This window comes from Amia ocellicauda, chromosome 10 (genome assembly GCF_036373705.1).
Source record: "Amia ocellicauda isolate fAmiCal2 chromosome 10, fAmiCal2.hap1, whole genome shotgun sequence".
Classification (NCBI taxonomy): Eukaryota; Metazoa; Chordata; class Actinopteri; order Amiiformes; family Amiidae; genus Amia; species Amia ocellicauda.
In genome coordinates this window covers 40,987,599-41,006,314 of record NC_089859.1, presented here as the reverse complement: position 1 = coordinate 41,006,314, position 18,716 = coordinate 40,987,599, and the positions used below count along the sequence as shown (strand labels likewise).

The following is an 18,716-nucleotide window of genomic DNA, read 5'->3' as shown; positions in this document are numbered from 1 at the left end:
AAGCTAGAAGGTCAGGCCAGAAGGTAGTTTGATTTCTGTTTGTTATTTACGATGAGAATCTTGGAGACAATGTCAAACAGTATGATTGAAGTGCCTGCTCCCTAATCCATGTGTTGATCTATGAACTCTGTCCTATAATGATATAAATTCTGCTTAGCTAACTTTTAAGATAACATAGTAATGACTTTCTGATTATAACCAGCTCTTTGATTTTTGTGTATAAAAGCTCTGACTGTTAAAATGAAGGCAGAGCGACTTTGGGATCTACTTGAGTCACTGTTCCTCTCCACGCTGCGTGTATTAAAGGCATTGCAACTAACGCTCCAACCTGGTTGAAGATGATTGTTCTTCCACATCAGATTTGACATTACTGTATGTATGCAGGCCCTTGTAATTGCTTTTCCAATACTGCCAACTGGTTATTGATGATTGATTTCACATTGTGGTACGAGTATCGAGTGAAATGAGTGCTATCCACCCCAGCAACACAGTGATAACATGGAGCCGGCAGGTCATCCAGGTCACAATAGAGGTCAAGCAGTGGGAGGAGGAAGACGTGGTGGTCAAAGGAATGGAAGGGGACATGCACCCCTTCTGAGAGGTGGTCTTGGGCCTCGTCATAGAGGAGGGCTTAGGCCTCACCAGAGAGGCAGCCATGGGCCTCATTTGAGAGGTGTTGGGGGAACGTGGTAGAGGACAAGGCCACGGACCAGACAGCGGCAGCAACAGCAAATAGTGTCCAGTGAAATCCGAGAAATAGTTGTAGAGCATGTTGTAAATCATGGCATGACCATGACTGAGGCAGCTACAATGATTCAATCAAACCTCAGAATCAACTCGGGATCAACTGTGGCCTCAATCATCAGAAATTTCCGTACTGAGAAGCGGCAAGTCTTCAGCATGCACTAAACATTAGGCTACTCTCAATTGTCAAATGACTGTATACTGCATACCAATGTGTAGCACAGAGTATAGTGTGCCTTTTGAAAGAAATGCAGACAGAGTGAAGCAGCTGATGACTGAGTATGTTCAGGTATGTTCAGTTTCAAGATGCCTCTTGTGAAAAATGGTTGTGAGAACCTGAACCTGAACACAGGGCTGATGGAAATTCAGAAGTACAGTAATCAATCCTTTGTTTTACACTAAGCCAGGTGAGGAACACTGCAGTTGACATTTTACTGTAGTTTTGTTCTTTTTTGTAGCTAATTATTGTTGCATGGCTTCAAAGAAACCTATGGTGTGATTTGATTGTATTGCATCAATACATTTCAGATTTTGTTCAATGATTCCACTGTGTCTGTAGTATTCTCTCTACTAGTCCTTTTACAGTGATGTATTTATGTGTAGTACCATAATGAAACATGTATCACATATTTTGTACTACAATATTTAATGATTGTACGAACAACTACACAGTGAAACTATCGGTATCTTCTGTGTTACTATGTTACTATGGTATTTCATGATAAATGAGTTATTTGAACCAACAAGTCTGCAAGTGCAAGGTTTCTTTAAAGATATGAATGCACAATGCAATGTTTTGAACATTGGACAGCCTGTGTTACAAGTGATGACCGTTTTGAGTTTTGTGTCTAGAGTTTTGAAAAATGACATCAAGGTTCTGAAATTAGTGACAAAGTGATTGTAAAAAACTGTATATTCATCCTATTTAATGTGCTCTTTTAAAATGTACTTTTCTTTTTTATGTTGCCATTTCTGTTCTACCAATGTTTCAGTTGTTAGCCAAAGATTGACAGAGTACATCTCATACACACAGGCCAGACAGCAAGGATTTCTTTTTGAAATTCAATTACAAATGCTGCATGAACTCATCAATACGATTAGAGCTCCTGAAAGCAATATAACTAACTCACTCTACAGCATCTCATTAGCAGTGAAAAGAAACCAAGAAAGTTGGGACAGTCGACTGTTTACCACTATGTAACATCACCTTTTCTTTTAATAACACTTATTAAGCACTTGGGCACTGAAGACACCACTTGGTTAAGTTTAGCAAGTGGGATTTCCCCCCATTCATCCATTATGCATTTCCTCAGCTGCGCAACTGCACAGGGCCTTCGTTGTCTTAATTTGCACTTCATAGTGCGCCACACATTCTCAATTCGGAGACAGGTCAGGACTGCAGGCAGGCCATGCTAGCACCCGCACTCTCTGCCTACGCAACCATGCGCTTGTAATCTGGGCAGAATGTGGTTTGGCGTTATCCTGCTGAAAAATGCAGGGATGTCCCTGGAAAAGACGATGTCTGGATGGCAGCATATGTTGCTCCAAAATGTGTACATCTCTTTCTGCAAAAATGGTGCCCTCACAGATGTGCGAGTTACATGACAGACAGACACTCATACACACTGTCACACCCACACACACACACACACTTTCACAGACAGACACACGCACACACACTCACTTTCACACAGAGACAGACACACAAACACAGAGACAGACACACACACACTCACTTTCACACAGAGACACACAAACACATACACTTTCACACAGACACACACACACATACATACATACATATATAAGGAAAAGAAACAATACATTTAAAAATCACAAAAAGATGTAATAAAGTACAGAAAATCTAAATGTAATAAAATGTGATCTTTAATACACACAAATATGTATGGCTGGTCGGATGCGTCTTGGACTCGGGTTCCTCTTCATTACGTATAATGCTTTTGCCTTTTGCTATAGCTTTCCGTGGAGGGGATCGTGGGTGAGTTTGTACCATTCTTGGGAGGCTCTGCCTTGTTGGGGCGGAGCTGTGATCCAGGTGAACAGCAGATCGGACATAGGTGGGCATGTGGGCGGAGGAGGAAGGCCGGTCAAGCAAATAAGCTTGCTAAGGTACGCAGCAGCAGCAAGCAGCCCCACCATCCAGTCAGCCAGCCAGTCTGGCTGGCAGTGACTGAGTGGTTGACAGACGGCAAGCAACGGAATGTACGTGCTCTGTGATGTCATAGGAGTCACCTGAGAGAGATGTTTGTGATGTCATCGCTGAGCTGGCTGGCTCTGTGTGTCTTGCTGGCTGTGTGTGTGTGTGTGAGAGAGAGAGAGACTTTTTGACTTTTATCAGACTTCATTGCCTGTTTGCAACACGCAATAATTCATACAAAAGAAAATAAATAAATAAATAAAAAATAGTGTTCCCCTTTGTTTGTCTCCCCCCAACAAGCATTAACTCCGCCACTGATCTGTACACTTTTAAAGAAAGCAACCCAATACACACAACAAAACAACCATCAAATACTAAACCCTATAAATGAATTACATAATAAAAACCAACTCCCCGTCATACAATTCACAAAGGGCATCATTAATACACCAGACCTGTTCAAAACTCTCCAAATCATTCATCAGCCTGTAATAGTTAAACTCTAGTCTGACTCTGCACTTGACCAGCATGGCAAACACTCTCACTGCATCCTCACTGCCCTCCCCACACACTCTGTTCTTCCTAGTCTTATAGACGGCCATTTTAGCCTGGCCCAGCAAGAAGTTTACCAGCTGGTCCACATGTTTGGTCTTTCTGGTGTATCGCGCCCCTAAAATAAAAACCTTTGTGTTAAAAATCAGGTTAAGATCAGTAAAAAGACGAGTTAAAAGACTAAAAATGGGTGACAACTGAGAGCAAGTGCTGAAACAGTGAAACACGGTCTCTCTCTGAGCACAGAATGGGCAGGCGTCGGACACAGCAGGGTTAAGAACAGTAATAAAAGAATTGACAGCAATAATGGTGTGTAACACCCTCCACTGCAGATTGCCAGCTCTCTTATTGAGGGGGGCTTGTACAGGCTTCTCCAGGCGGGCGCAGTGTCTTCCCCCAGCCCCAGCCTGTAAAGTAATTTTAGGAATCACAAAGAAACAGTTGAAAGTGCTAAATAAGTATTTTGATGCACCATATTAATTTAGGAAATTTACATGTTGTCTTTCATCAGCTTCTGTATCTGATGGCTCCACATCACTGGCTGGATTGACAGCAACGACACTCTAAAAAAAGAAGTGTTAAGTTTGAGCATTCAGGACTTGTTTTGAAGATCCTGAATATCACTGGTCCACAATTTATCTGTGAAACTATGGGTTAATCTCCATATACAAAATACTTTTCACACACACTTTAAATTTACAACTAAATTTACATGTTGATGTCTTTCGTCAGCTTCTGTATTTGATGGCTCAATATAACTGGTTGCATTAACAGCAACGGCACACTACAAGAAAATAACATTATATTTAAACATTCAGGACTGGTTTAGCATCACCTCGAATATCCCTAGCCCTTGAGGTCGATTGTTATTGTGGTCTTCAAGACCAGTGCTTCTCAACCTTAGTCCTGGAGGAGGCCCACTGTCTGCTGATTTTCATTACAACAACATTGTAGGTTATATCAGTGACTGTGGTCCTAAAGTACCCCTATGCCTGCTGTTTTTTTTCCAGTTGAGCTCTTAATTACCTAATTGGCTTAACTGAAGCCATTTAACCCTTTTCCCAGGTCTTTGGTTGTTGATGAGTTACAAAGAGCTGGATTGTGGCCCGCCATGACTGGAAGTGAAGAACACTCACTCTAGGCCTTTAACTTAATGTTCATATGTAGGGGCCTATCCATCTGATTTGTTTTTGCACATTTATTAACAGAAAAATTGATGGTATGTGAAATCATCTGAGCTGAAAAATATAATGTTCCACCAATAATAAAATAAATGTATTAATTAAAATTATAGAGATAATAGAATGTTCACAGATTATTAGTTCAGAAAACTAAATATTTTTTTATATCTTAAATAGAATTAACACTCAAATCAGTTGTAGGGTAAACAAGGTCTATTTTTTGGATTGATTTTATAATTATACATGTATGGCTGCATGAAGCTTACCTGAGAATCTGATATTTTAGTAACTTTGTTGCTTCTTGTTGGGTAGTCCACGTTTGTCGCCGTTCTTTTTCTGTAAATGTAAATCAAAAGGCAATAATTACATACTGTAATTAAAATACAAAAAGTATAAACATTGTATTATTATTTTTTTTATCCTGTTTCTCCATCTCGATGCTGTTCTTTTTGGAATTGCATATCTAGGTTTACTTAAATACTGTTTATAAGATTGTAAACTCATCATCCAAATTTCTTCATTTGCCAAACTTTATGTAGTGCGCTTGCAGTTTCAGAAGAAGAAAAAAAACTGTAACAGATGGGATATGTAGTACTTTATACTCGAGTGGTCTATGCGATTACACCCTGTTGGTGTTATTAAGAACGCCAAGTACCAGAATGCAGAGCGGGACTGTTTTTTGTGCCGTGACTTGTCGGGGGAAAAAGGCGCAGAAAAAACGGACGAGAAGGTGAAGGTAGTATGGCGGTGATGCACGCGTTGGTGAAGTGGGAAAGCGGGGTCGACAAAGACTCTTACAGCGTGATTCCCACTGCTTGCTTTCGCAATTTTGATTTATTCAGCATTGCTGATGATGACGAAGAGACGACTCGAAACTTCAGAGCAGAGTGGAGAGACACGAACAAACCTCCAAAAGGTGGATGGCCTGTCCATGAAGCGCAGATCATTATGACTGGTAACAATGTTTATTTAAAAAAAAAAAAACATTAAAGTCTTTACATGCTATTTGATATATACAATCACAGTATATTTGAAATGAATGTTTAAGTTATTAATGTGTTGTACTTCTAACATACTCTTATAACATGGTAGGTGGTGGTGAGGGCGCTAAAACTCGTCATACTTGACTGGCATTTGTAAGAACGATTTATTGTGTGTTGTGCTTTACAATAAAATCCCCCAAATCACAAAATAAATTAAACCAGATATAATTTAACTTCAGTTTTGATTCAGTGTTGGCTGTTCATCTTAATATGTATGGTCAAAGCACAGTATTTTTATGACAAATAAATATAATCCCCAAATATCTGTGGACATAATGCAGGGTTTTATTTATTTTATTTTTATTTTAGGAAAAGAAGGCGAACTAAGAAGAAAACTTAATGACCTAACAAAAATGCCCTGTCCTAAAATGAAGAGAGTACCTAAACCAAACAAAAAACTTCAAATTTCAGATGATAGTGACCTTGATGAACCACAGTTACCGGTGAGATAATTACTGCAAATATTAAATAAATGTATTGCAGGATTGTTTTTTTTTAATCATATTCATATATATATATATATTCATTTTAAACTCTTTTCCTCTCTGAATACAGCACAAAATAAGAAAGAAAACCGATGGAGCTTCAAGAATTAGATCCCGTCATATTCTACAGACATTTAAAGAGTCCAGTGAAGTTGAGCTACAGCAAAAAGTTAAGCAGCTCGAAAAGGAAAACACTTAAAAAGACTTAAAAATGAAAACCAATGTCTTCGAAACCGTATGGTTGATGGTAAGTTTTTTTATTTATAGCAAATAATTCCTTACCTTGATAAATGTTATTCTTCAGTAATTTAGATTCCAGAGTAATGTATTATAGTTGATCATACTGAAGTAATCTAGAACCACAATACAGACTCTTAATGTGCACTGTCTAATAGTTTAATAATACTGATTATTAAATAAAGTTTTTCAACATAACTTCATAATCCTACATTAATGACTATATGCATTACATTAGACCTGGTAATTCTTGTATTTTATCTCTTTTATTTTTTTCGTAGCTAATGTTAATGACCCACAAAAAGGTCAGTTTGCCAATAACATAGAGCAAGTCTCTCAAGTATAATTGCAGGCATTGATGGTTTTGTTTTCACTTTGCATTAAATATATTACTAGAAATGATTATCATTTAATACTAAGGTTTTTTTCTCCAGAGATTCCAGACCTTTTGGACAATCTGAAAAAAATTGTAACAAAAGCCACATTTATCAGCAATGAAGACAAAAGTGTGTCACCATCAAGTGGTTCTGACAGCCCCACAGCAAATTGTTCTGAATCTGACAAAGAATCACCAAAACAGGTATAACACTCTTGGTCTACAATATTACAAAGACAAGGTAAAAATATATATATTGAAAACAAATATTGGTTGTAAACAATCTAATGATGCTACATTATCAGTTATATTCATAGTTATAGTTGATAATAAGAATGTAATTGAATTATGGGTGTCACAGATTCACTGACTTTATTATGTCTGTAAATTAATAAACTTAGAATTGAGACATACTGTGGTCTTTAATAACACATTTCTGTAACAAAATCACAGCCTTACTGATAATGTATTCCACTTAACATAATATAAGAATAGTTTGGGGATAAACTTGTTTTTTATTTACCATTGTCTTTTAGGTGGAAAAGTTCCCAGGCACTGGAGTTTACATTGACAAACTGTCCTGGATCCTTGCAGAGAGGTGCAGCACGAATACGTCATATGCAAGAACCCTGACGGTTGCTGTCTTTGACTTTCCAACATTACTAAAGAGCAATCTTCGTGGTGGTGGCAGCAAGAGAGATCCAACTTCGGAGACATTAAGATCCTCATTGATGTTATTGAGGATCATATACAGCTGCCTTCGGAAGGACACGACGTGTTTCAGTTGCGGGGCTTTGCAGCCCAGCGGGACCCTCTTAATGCCGGACATCAGCTGCCCGAGCCGGTGCGGATGAACGGAGGGACGTTAGACAGCGTTACCTTCCGGGCAGGAGCAGCGAGCGGCAACACCGGGGTGAAAGTGTCGTCTAACACTGTGCCATTAGCCACTAGCTGATTGAGCAGATCAGTGGTTTTTAAGAAGATAACAATGGCAGCAGACTTGATATTTTCACACCCTGCTACCTCCCCAACCGCTAACACACACTGCTCTAGGGGGCAGAACTGCACCGGAGCGATCTTGACTCCATGGCGTCGGGTCAGTTTTTCAAAAGACGCATTCAGGGGGTCCGACCCCCCGACCCGGGAAGAACTACCGGTACTCCCCCCTCCCCTCCCCTGTTCCCCCACAATAAGAAAAGCACTGAAAACAGAAGACAAAATAAACAAACTGAAAAAAGTAAAGCAACAAAAAAACGCAGCCAAAGGACAGAGCTCTCAGCAGCACTCCCGCTCACTGCAGACCCCTCCCACACACTCCCAGCTGAGAGAGAGAGAGAGAGAGAGAGAGAGAGAGAGAGTTAGTGTCTGTCTGTCTCTCTCTCTCTCTCTCTCTCTCTGTAGATGCATCATAGGGAACATATGTAACAATCTCTCTTTTTGTTTACCAAAAATGAGAATGAACGTATTTCAAGTGGGTGTTGCCTTGGTTGGAAACGTTTTAAGATTATTTATGAAGTGTAAAGTGGATTTGTCTCAGTTCTCCGTAGTTTTCAATGTATGTGCCATTCAGTAGCGTTCATGTTACAGATGTGCCCTATGCAGTGGTAGGGTCAATAAAATGTCAGTAAAACTTTATTTTAGCAATTATGGAGGGGAAGAACTGCAAATAGCGGGTCCCCACTAATTATCTAACTTACCAACAACGTTTAAAATTAGGTCTTGCGAAGCTGCCAAATAATGCTGTATAATCGTATGTGTCTTCATACACCGGCTGCTATAGTCTGATAGCTTTGATTATATATATATATATTTTCTCGTGAACCACAAATGCTATTTGCTTGATTTTTACAGAGTATGTTATAAATACCATTGTTATGAAGCCTGACAAATTGTATGCTGTAATTATGAATATTTTCAAATCATTTGTTTGTTTTTCCTAACATGTTACAAATGTTCCCTATGTGAAAGATGCATTATATCTTAATAACGTCTAAACAATTAAAGATATACAGATTATTATTTTCGGTAAAGTTATAACACATTGCTATTAACTATGTGTGTCAGTAAAAGTTTAAAAAATCCTAATAATTTTTTATTGATCCTGCAAAATAGGTGTTTAGGGAACATTTGTAACATTAGGGTTACGATTTGCCATAGACGCGGAATGAGTTTGATTGTGATGTTAAATGGGGTTTAAAGACGCAGTCGCCTCGGTGCTGATTACTATTGCTGTGTTTCTCCACTTCTACTCCATGCTTGGGAACGCCCACATCCAGTGACGTCAAAACCGGTGGAAAAGCGGGCCGGTTCAAAAAAGATCAGCTGGATCCCAGGCCGAGCAGCAGCTCCGGCTCCAGCACCGGCACCATGTCGCTGGAAAAGCGCTAAGTGAGCTCACAGTGAGCTCAGTGTAATGTCTGCTCTGGTGAGCTCACAGTGTGACCTAGTCGTTAGTTCACGTCTTCACTGGGTAGTCCATGACAACTTAATTGACTCAATTCTGGGGCTTAATTGGTCAAAATGACCATTGGTTGAAGGTACTCAGGGACTGATGTGTAGAGAGACTTATTAAACCTGCAGGATTGTGGTTTTCCCAGAACAGAATTAACCAGTGTAGCGTTATGTTGGGTGTATTCTGATAAGAGCATTTTAGCTCTGAGCTGAAGCACTGATCTAAAGAAGACCTCTCCCCCCCAAATTTATCAGATTTCCTTAACTCATCAGCATGTGAACTGGTTTACATCAAAGTGACAGTCTTGGGAGGATGGCACCAAGAATGGGCCAAATAGCTTGGAATCCCTGCTGTGAGATGTCTGGGGAAGGGGGCCTGTAGGAAATAAAAACTCTTTGAAATGGACGAGAGCCGAAATCCCGACACAGAGCTACGAACCCGTGCCAACCGGCATTTCCAAAAGATGGCATGGATTGACATCAGTCATACATCAAGCCCCCCTCCAATAGGACATTGGGGGCTGAAGCCGAAATCCAATCTCACAAACTAAAGAACCAATCACCTATTGATCTGACAGGCGTATAAAGGGTAACGCACGGCATCTCTCTTTCTCTCTCACCTAAACCAGTAACTCGCTGCCACAGCTCAACTTGTATCTCTGTTGCCAGAACCGGAACCAGAAACCAGAAAGTCTTTACCAGCAACAGAAGGGTTAAACTGGGAGAAGGAGATTGAGCCGTACGAAGAATTCTTTTAAAGGACTTTATTAAATAAAGAACTTTACAGACTGCGCTGCCCGCCTGTGCCCAGCCATCCAGCTGGACAATTGACTAAGTCGACTGAATACGAAAGTAATTTAAATAGCTATTTGAGTCTTAAGAAACTTGACCCTTGGAACGAACAGGGCCCTGCTTTCCTCAAAGACTTTGTCTTCAAGTAACTACGGTGGAACCCTGCTTACAAAGAAGATTTTGTGCACAACCTTGGAGCCTTCAAACCAATGGAAAATCTGTTTGGAAAAGACTCTACATTCGCGAAACCCCAACTTCCAGGTGCATCGACTGAGTGGAAGTTCTTGGACAAAGCCGAACCGGACTGCCTTTGTTCCAAACCACACGGACCTCGTGCCGTGTGCTGTTATCTGAGCCCGAAGCCAGAGAGGCCTGTGACGAAGTTCACATAAGTTTAACAGTTTGGAGTTTGTGATTCATGACATTTGAGAAATCAATTAGAAATGTTAATCTGTGATTCATAACTCTAGAATGTGTAATATCATTTAGTTTTCTTAAATATAAATGTGTGTTGCATTAAACTGTTTTGTTGATAATTTTAGAAATAAAATCTGTCAACGCCGAGAAATATCTTCTCATTCCTGTTTAACTGTTTAGTCTGAAATTGACACAAGTTAATAGACACCAGATTATAGGTGGCCCTGCCTATCCTTAATCATTGAATAATAATCAGTTAAGGGAAATTGTGGTAACAAGTAATGATAGGATCTTTCTCTCCACCTAAACGTTAATGAGACTGATATATATATAACGAGAAGTTACCTGACATAAATACTAACCTGCGTAGTTATTGAATGTCTGACTAACAATACTAATGAGAGACTCACCTTCGTCTTACTAACCGGTATTGTAGTCAATGTGTTTATAACCTTTTTTGTTTAATGATTTGTGTGTTATCATATGCGATCCCATGGTCTTTGATTTGGTCACGGAAGTGATTTGTCTTTGATTTGTTGATCTAGAGTTGAATTTTAATTAGTTTTTCCCTTTTGTATAATTAGTGTAGTGCTACATTTAGTCTTTGTTTTTGAATAAATTTGACAATTTATATCTTTGGAATTGGTGTCTGCGTCCAATTATTACAGAAATTGAGTTCTACAAGACTCCAGGATTCGTGATAAGGTGATACTATGAATTCACTTCTTTAATTGAAATGTATAAGTGTACCTTACGCTACATATATGTATGTATGTATGTATGTATGTCCAATTGCTTTGACAATACAAATGAATTGAATTGAGAGGGAGAGAGAGAGAGAGAGAGAGAGAGACAGACAGACAGACTGACAAACAGAAAAACAGACACAGACACACACACACACAGAGCCAGCCAGCCAGCCAGCTCAGCGATGACATCACGAGCCTCTCTCAGCTGACTGCTATGACATCACAGAGCACTTACATTCCGTTGCTTGCCGTCTGTCAACCACTCAGTCACTGCCAGCCAGACTGGCTGGCTGGCTGGATGGGGGGGCTGCTTGCTGCTGCTGCGTACCTTAGCAAGCTTATTTGCTTGACCGGCCTTCCTACTCCTCTGCCCACATGCCCACCTATGCCCGATCTGCTGTTCACCTGGATCACAGCTCCGCCCCAACAAGGCAGAGCCCCCCAAGAATGGTACAAACTCACCCACGATCCCCTCCATGGAAAGCTTTAGCAAAAGGCAAAAGCGTTATACGTAATGAAGAGGAACCCGAGTCCAAGACGCATCCGACCAGCCATACATATTTGTGTGTATTAAAGATCACATTTTCTTACATTTAGTTTTTCTGTACTTTATTACATCTTATTGTGATTTATAAAAGTATTGTTTCTTTTCCATATGTATGTATGTATGTGTGTGTGTGTGTGTGTGTGTGTGTGTCTGTCTCTGTGTGAAAGTTAGTGTGTGTGTCTGTACGTGTGTGTGCCTGTCTCTGTGTGAAAGTGTGTGTGTGTGTGTGTGTGTGTATATGTCTCTCTGTGAAAGTGTGTGTGTGGGTGTGACAGTGTGTGTGAGTGTCTGTCTGTCTGTCTGTCATGTAACTCGCACATCTGTGAGGGCACCATTTTTGCAGAAGAGATGTACACATTTTGGAGCAACATATGCTGCCATCCAGACATCATCTTTTCCAGTGACGTCCCTGCATTTTCAAACAGATCACATTTTATTACACTTTGTTTATCTGTACTTTATTACATCTTATTGTGATTTATACTTGTAATGTTTCTTTTCCATATATATGTATGTACAGTGGGGGAAAAAAGTAATTGATCCCCTGCTGATTTTGTACGTTTGCCCACTGACAAAGAAATGATCAGTCTATAATTTTAATGGTAGGTGTATTTTAGCAGTGAGAGACAGAATAACAACAAGAAAATCCAGAAAAATGCATTTCAAAAAAGTTATAAATTGATTTGCATGTTAATGAGGGAAATAAGTATTTGACCCATTTTCAATGCCCTGGCTTAGGGAAGGAGGTTCTCACCCATGATTTGACGGTACATGGCCCCGTCCATCGTCCCTTTGATGCGGTGCAGTTGTCCTGTCCCCTTAGCAGAAAAACAGCCCCAAAGCATAATGTTTCCACCTCCATGTTTGATGGTGGGAATGGTGTTCTTGGGGTCATTCCTCCTCCTCCAAACACGGCGAGTTGAGTTGATGGCAAAGAGCTTGATTTTGGTCTCATCTGAGACCACTTTCACCCTTTTCTCCTCTGAATCATTCAGATGTTCATTGGCAAACTTCAGACGGGTCTGTACATGTGCTTTCTTGAGCAGGGGGACCTTGCGGGCGCTGCAGGATTTCAGTCCTTCACGGCATAGTGTGTTACCAATTGTTTTCTTGGTGACTATGGTCCCAGCTACCTTGAGATCATTAACAAGATCCTCCCATGTAGTTCTGGGCTGATTCCTCACCGTTCTCATGATCATTGAAACTCCACGAGGTGAGATCTTGCATGGAGCCCCAGACTGAGGGAGACTGACAGTTATTTTGTGTTTCTTCCATTTGCGAATAATCGCACCAACTGTTGTTACCTTCTCACCAAGCTGCTTGGTGATGGTCTTGTAGCCCATTCCAGTCTTGTGTAGGTCTACAATCTTGTCCCTGACATCCTTGGACAGCTCTTTGGCCATGGTGGAGAGTTTGGAATCTGATTGATTGATTGCTTCTGTGGACAGGTGTCTTTTATACAGGTAACGAGCTGAGATTAGGAGCACTCCCTTTAAGAGAGTGCTCCTAATCTCAGCTCGTTACCTGTATGAAAGACACCTGGGAGCCAGAAATCTTGCTGATTGATAGGGGATCAAATACTTATTTCCCTCATTAACATGCAAATCAATTTATAACTTTTTTGAAATGCGTTTTTCTGGATTTTCTTGTTGTTATTCTGTCTCTCACTGCTAAAATACACCTACCATTAAAATTATAGACTGATCATTTCTTTGTCAGTGGGCAAACGTACAAAATCAGCAGGGGATCAAATACTTTTTTCCCTCACTGTATGTATGTATGTATGTATGTATGTATGTAAGTGTGTGTGTGTCTGTCTCTGTGTGAAAGTGTGTGTGTGTGTCTGTCTGTGAAAGTGATTGTGTGTGAAAGTGTGTGTGTCTGTCTGTCTGTCTGTGAAAGTGTGTGTGTGTGTGTGTGTGTGTGTGTGCGTGTGTCTGTCTGTGAAAGTGTGTGTTTGTGTGTGTATGGGTGTGACAGTGTGTATGAGTGTCTGTCATGTAACTCGCACATCTGTGAGGGCACCATTTTTGCAGAAAGAGATGTACACATTTTGGAGCAACATATGCTGCCATCCAGACATCGTCTTTTCCAGGGACGTACCTGCATTTTTCAGCAGGATAACGCCAAACCACATTCTGCCCAGATTTCAAGCGCATGGTTGCATAGGCAGAGAGTGCGGGTGCTAGCATGGCCTGCTTGCAGTCCTGACCTGTCTCCGAATTGAGAATGTGTGGCGCACTATGAAGTGCAAATTAAGACAACGAAGGCCCTGTGCAGTTGCGCAGCTGAGGAAATGCATAATGGATGAATGGGGGGAAATCCCGCTTGCTAAACTTAACCAAGTGGTGTCTTCAGTGCCCAAGTGCTTAATAAGTGTTATTAAAAGAAAAGGTGATGTTACATAGTGGTAAACAGTCGACTGTCCCAACTTTCTTGGTTTCTTTTCACTGCTAATGAGATGCTGTAGAGTGAGTTAGTTATATTGCTTTCAGGAGCTCTAATCGTATTGATGAGTTCATGCAGCATTTGTAATTGAATTTCAAAAAGAAATCTTTGCTGTCTGGCCTGTGTGTATGAGATGTACTCTGTCAATCTTTGGCTAACAACTGAAACATTGGTAGAACAGAAATGGCAACATAAAAAAGAAAAGTACATTTTAAAAGAGCACATTAAATAGGATGAATATACAGTTTTTTACAATCACTTTGTCACTAATTTCAGAACCTTGATGTCATTTTTCAAAACTCTAGACACAAAACTCAATCCGGTCATCACTTGTAACACAGGCTGTCCAATGTTCAAAACATTGCATTGTGCATTCATATCTTTAAAGAAACCTAGCACTTGCAGACTTGTTGGTTCAAATAACTCATTTATCATGAAATACCATAGTAACATAGTAACACAGAAGATACCGATAGTTTCACTGTGTAGTTGTTCGTACAATCATTAAATATTGTAGTACAAAATATGTGATACATGTTTCATTATGGTACTACACATAAATACATCACTGTAAAAGGACTAGTAGAGAGAATACTACAGACACAGTGGAATCATTGAACAAAATCTGAAATGTATTGATGCAATACAATCAAATCACACCATAGGTTTCTTTGAATCCATGCAAAAATAATTAGCTACAAAAACGAACAAAACTACAGTAAAATGTCAACTGCAGTGTTCCTCACCTGGCTTAGTGTAAAAAGCAAAACCAAGGATTGATTACTGTACTTCTAAATTTCCATCAGCCCTGTGTTCAGGTTCAGGTTCTCACAACCATTTTTCACAAGAGGCATCTTGAAACTGAACATACCTGAACATACTCAGTCATCAGCTGCTTCACTCTGTCTGCATTTCTTTCAAAAGGCACACTATACTCTGTGCTACACATTGGTATGCAGTATACAGTCATTTGACAATTGAGAGTAGCCTAATGTTTAGTGCATGCTGAAGACTTGCCGCTTCTCAGTACGGACATTTCTGATGATTGAGGCCACAGTTGATCCTGAGTTGATTCTGAGGTTTGATTGAATCATTGTAGCTGCCTCAGTCATGGTCATGCCATGATTTACAACATGTTCTACAACTATTTCTCGGATTTCACTGGACACTATTTGCTGTTGCTGCCGCTGTCTGGTCCGTGGCCTTGTCCTCTACCACGTTCCCCCAACACCTCTCAAATGAGGCCCATGGCTGCCTCTCTGGTGAGGCCTAAGCCCTCCTCTATGACGAGGCCCACGACCACCTCTCAGAAGGGGTGCATGTCCCCTTCCATTCCTTTGACCACCACGTCTTCCTCCTCCCACTGCTTGACCTCTATTGTGACCTGGATGACCTGCCGGCTCCATGTTATCACTGTGTTGCTCGGGTGGATAGCACTCATTTCACTCGATACTCGTACCACAATGTGAAATCAATCATCAATAACCAGTTGGCAGTATTGGAAAAGCAATTACAAGGGCCTGCATACATACAGTAATGTCAAATCTGATGTGGAAGAACAATCATCTTCAACCAGGTTGGAGCGTTAGTTGCAATGCCTTTAATACACGCAGCGTGGAGAGGAACAGTGACTCAAGAAGATCCCAAAGTCGCTCTGCCTTCATTTTAACAGTCAGAGCTTTTATACACAAAAATCAAAGAGCTGGTTATAATCAGAAAGTCATTACTATGTTATCTTAAAAGTTAGCTAAGCAGAATTTATATCATTATAGGACAGAGTTCATAGATCAACACATGGATTAGGGAGCAGGCACTTCAATCATACTGTTTGACATTGTCTCCAAGATTCTCATCGTAAATAACAAACAGTAATCAAACTACCTTCTGGCCTGACCTTCTAGCTTGACCTTATCTTTCTTAAGTATACAAGAGAGAAAAACAGGTATTAGAGAAAGAATTTCTAACTTTCCTTCCACACTGAAAACATGGTGTGGAAAAGTGCTACATGATGATGAATGATGATGAAATATTACATCCATAGATAATGTAGTCCAACTGGTTCATGCTCCTCGGTTATTGGTGTCAATGGATCTCATTATCCTGAAACTTTCATGATCGAAACATGGAATACTGTTCGTCAGTTTCCATAAAACTATGAATTAAGAGTAATGCAACAGTCACTTATCATTTTGAGCAGCTGTATCAATTGATAGTTAGATCTTTGTAATGAAATGAATAGACAGTGATCTCAGATGTAATGTGTGAATTGCATTTTGAAATGGTAATACTTTGACGTTAAGTTGTATCATTTTAGTTCAATGAACAAATGATCTGAGGTTGATGTGTATTGTATCCAAGCAATTGAAAAATGTGCATTTTGATCATCGGGTGTGAGTTTTGTGTCTAGAGTTTTGAAAAATGACATCAAGGTTCTGAAATGAGTGCCAAAGTGATTGTAAAAAAGTGTAATATCAGGGGACAGTGGCTATTAGTGATCTGGCCTTCCGTGGCCTCTGTATTAATGTAACAGGTCACATTGTATGTGTACACTGATACTTGATAGTATAATATAGTACAAGTAAAAAACATACATAGGTATCATAGAAGTATTTTGCAGAAATGATTAAGGATACTTATCAAAATGGAGAGGAAATGCTAAATCCAGTCTCCCCAGGCTGAGCTTCTATTGCTACACCTGCTAAGTGGCTGCTGGCCCCACTATATGGATAGAGCCACACCAAGTACAAGAGTCTCCCCATTGCTATTTATATCTCCCTATCCAGTCTTCTATACGTGTCAGGTATACAAGTGTGTGTGTGTGTGTGTGTGTGTGTGTGTGTGTCTGTCTGTCTGTCTGTCTGTGAAAGTGTGTGTGTGTGTGTGTGTGTGTGAAAGTGTGTGTGAGTGTCTGTCTGTCTGTCTGTCATGTAACTTGCACATCTGTTAGGGCACCATTAATGCAGAGATGTACACATATTGTTTATTTTCCATATATATGTATGTATGTATGTATGCATGTCCAATTGCTTTGACAATACAAATGCACTGAATTGAGACAGAGAGAGAGAGAGAGAGAGAGAGAGAGGTGCTAAGGCACATTTGTAACATAAATTAGGGAACATTTGAAACATGCTTAGGGAACATTCATAAGAACATAAGAACATAAGAACATAAGAAAGTTTACAAACGAGAGGAGGCCATTCGACCCATCATGCTCGTTTGGTGTCCATTAATATCTAAGTGATCCATGGATCCTATCCAGTCTATTTTTAAATGTTCCCAAACTTTCAGCTTCTACCACTTTCCATCTTGAATGCCTTGAAGCCCAATTTCCATTTGTTGTCCCCTGGTGCGTGTGTCCCTGCTTATCTGGAAAAGCTCCTCTGGTTTGAGGAACCTTTCATGATTTTGAAGACTTGGATCAAGTCCCCACGTAATCTCCTCTGTTCCAGGGTGAAAAGGTTCAGTTCCCTCAGTCTCTCCGAGTAGGACTTTCCCTTCAGACCTGGAATAAGTCTGGTTGCTCTCCTCTGAACTGTCTCTAAAGCAGCAATATCCTTCTTGAAGTGTGGTGCCCAGAACTGTACACAGTATTCCAGATGAGGTCTAGCGCATTGTACAGTCTTAACATTACTTCCCTTGTTTTAAATTCTACACTTTTGACGATATACCCTAGCATTCTGTATGCCTTTTGTATTGCTTCCCCACATTGTTTGGATGGAGAAAGTGAATCCACATAGATTCCTAGGTCTTTCTCATGCATTACTTCATCTAGATCTGTACCTCCCATAGTGTAATTATAGTGGACATTTTTGTTTTACTGCATGTATTACCTTGCACTTGTCCACATTGAATTTCATTTGCCAGGTGTCAGCCCACAACTGAATTTATCTAAGTTCCTCTGAATAGCATGTGCTGCCAAGATTGTATCTGCTAAGCCACCTATTTTAGTATCATCTGCAAATTTGACAAGGTTGCTAAGTATCCCAGAGTCCAGATCATTAATATAGATTAGAAAAAGCAAAGGCCCTAGTACTGATCCCTGTGGAACTCCACTAACAACCTCACTCCAGTTAGAAGTGACTCCTCTAATCTGTTTCCTATACATCAACCAGTTCATAATCCATCTACTTACATGACCCTGAATGCCTACAGCTTCCAATTTGAGGATCAGTCTTTGGTGTGGAACCTTATCAAAAGCTTTTTGGAAATCTAAGTATATCATATCATATGCTTTCACGTGATCTACAGCTGCAGTTGCATGTTCAAAAAAATGTATTAAGTTAGTAAGACATGATCTGCCTCGTCTAAACCCATGTTGACTATCTCCAAGAATATGGTTTTCATTGAGATGCTCCTCTATTTTCTGTCTAATCATTTTTTCCAACATTTTACAGGTGATGCAGGTGAGACTGATTGGTCTGTAATTTCCTGGCTCAGTTTTGTCCCCTTTCTTGTGGATTGGTATGAAATTTGCTGTCTTCCAGTCAGTGGGAACATCCCCTGTTCTAAGTGTCATTTGAAATAATCGAGTTA

General features: G+C 40.1%; 2 non-coding genes across 2 annotated transcripts; one reads left to right on the top strand and one right to left on the bottom strand.

Moving 5' to 3' along the window:
* The first annotated feature begins 2,671 nt into the window (after positions 1 to 2,671).
* Positions 2,672 to 2,786, top strand: LOC136762307 (U5 spliceosomal RNA). Its single transcript, XR_010820511.1, has one exon. It is a non-coding gene; the product is annotated as a U5 spliceosomal RNA (small nuclear RNA).
* An 8,818-nt stretch (positions 2,787 to 11,604) lies between these two features.
* LOC136762327 (U5 spliceosomal RNA) lies at positions 11,605 to 11,719 on the bottom strand. The gene has a single exon (XR_010820530.1). It is a non-coding gene; the product is annotated as a U5 spliceosomal RNA (small nuclear RNA).
* Positions 11,720 to 18,716: the final 6,997 nt, after the last annotated feature.